This window comes from Elephantulus edwardii, unplaced genomic scaffold (assembly GCF_000299155.1).
Source record: "Elephantulus edwardii isolate Elephantulus edwardi_28Jun2011 unplaced genomic scaffold, EleEdw1.0 scaffold00252, whole genome shotgun sequence".
Classification (NCBI taxonomy): Eukaryota; Metazoa; Chordata; class Mammalia; order Macroscelidea; family Macroscelididae; genus Elephantulus; species Elephantulus edwardii.
The window spans coordinates 960,774-962,748 of NW_006400002.1; the positions used below are offsets into that span (position 1 = coordinate 960,774).

General features: G+C 39.7%; 1 pseudogene; it reads right to left on the reverse strand.

Annotated features, from left to right (window-relative positions):
• Nucleotides 1-480: 480 nt before the first annotated feature.
• On the reverse strand, nt 481-1,763 carry LOC102868747 (annotated as a pseudogene).
• Nucleotides 1,764-1,975: the final 212 nt, after the last annotated feature.

The window sequence follows — 1,975 nt, forward strand, 5'->3', positions numbered from 1 at the left end:
AAGAAGGATTCTATCAAGTAGGAAGGCAGGGGTGGGGGATGCCTGGTTAAGGAATGAAATGTTTAGTAGAAGTAAAGTAGCTGAATAATTTGCTGGCACTACCATAAAATGTTTGTGGGGACATGGACACATGACATAATGAAAAAATATGTCCCAGGTAATTTCTTATACTATTTTCCAGAAGACACACATTTCCTATACCTTTTTTTAAAAAATACAAATTACAGGAGACTGCAATATCTAGACAGTCCATTTGGAGGTATTAAATACATAATGAAAAAGATTAGTTTTATCCAAGTAACAGACAATAAGAATAGTTTAAAACCAATGGGGCTAAGTGTTAAGATTTTAAAGAAATAAAAATATTTATTCAGGTCATTTTAAATGAAATAAATCTTCCATAGCTAATGATTTGTGTGCAAGTAATGCTGCCTTTCACATTCCTTCAGTTTCTTTTACTTCATTCAGGATAAAGGTGGATCAATTGTTCTTGAACAAGTCAATGCAGCTTTGTGAGAAAGAAACATTGTCCTTGGAAAGTTTTATTTCCAGTTCAGACATTTCCATTAGATTCTTCCTAAATGTGGCCACTTGTTTCCATTTGAAACTGATCAATCATCCTCCTCATCCTCCTCCTCTTTTTTTTTCTTCTCCTTCTTCTTCCAGATCAAGTCTTCTTTTACAGATTCAGAAAGCTGTTCAGATTTCTGGCAGCATTCCTGCTGGTGTGCCCCTGTCACCCTGAAGTCTTTGCTTTTTAACCAGGCCTTATCCAAAGCTTTGTTTGGGATCTCATAGTCAATGAGGACTTTGGTGAGTCAATGAGGATATATATATATAATCCTGTTCAGCCTCTATGCTGAGCATGTAGTATCAGAGAAGCTCAGCCAACTTTAAATCTTCATCTGATAAGACTTGGTTCTCTACTTTTCTAAGTTTCTCACATAGCCCAGCAACCTTCAAAAGTTACTTTTTGATGAGTGTGAGTTCTTCTACAGCCAGTCTATGCGAGCAGGCTGAAGTGGGAATATAGTCATCTGCAACATTTTTTATAAGATCTGGTAATTCTGTCAGGTTTTGCACATGAATCTTTGCTCTTTTAATACTTAAGATAGTTAATAAGAAAATTCTTGTCTTATTAAAAAAATTATCCACCTCCTTAACTCCAGGAAAAAAACACCCCCAAAAAACCAAAACCAACTTCATTAGTACTTTTCACCACACTCTTGGAAAAAACCACCAAACCTCTCTTTGGTATTTTTCTGCCTAACGCTTAGATCCTGATCATATTCCAGGAAAACATGAAAGTTTCGATCTTTGCTGAGAATAGGGTGAGAAGAAAGTGGTTGAAGAAAGATTTCATGGGAGGATACAGTCTCTTTAAAGACAGCAACATATTCAGCTTCTAATTCTTGCTTCGTTTGGTCATTGATCCTTTACCCTCTCCCAGCTTCTACATCTTCTCTCGGGGACCATCAAATCAAAATCAGGTTTTGTAGGAGCAGATGGGATAATAAATTCAGCATAATCTGTTGTTTCAATAAGAGTGTTGTGTAACTACACTAAGTCTTCCTATTGCTGGGTAACAGAAAACTCTGGATTTTGAAATGTGGACAGTGTGTGGTCTTTGGTGTGCTGTAAACTTGATCTTATCTCTCTCCCTGAGTGCATCAGGTATGTATGCCAATCTGAAGTGAAGGATCTACATTCAGGTCCACAGACACAGATCTTAGCTTGCTGTGGTCCTCCTCTTGCTGCTGCATGGCACCGTGGAGTGCCTGGCTGTACGAAGAAAGAAGATGATGGGACACTGCCCCCCTGCGCTGCCTCCAGGTCACTTTTCTGGGGCGGCGGCAGCAGCTCTGCCCCCAACTAGCCTCCTGGCCAGCGGGGTAACTCTGGCACCATCCCAGCAGCCCCAGGAGCAGGTTGAATTTGTCCCCCCCCCCCATTCTTTCAGCTTGAGAAATGCTGA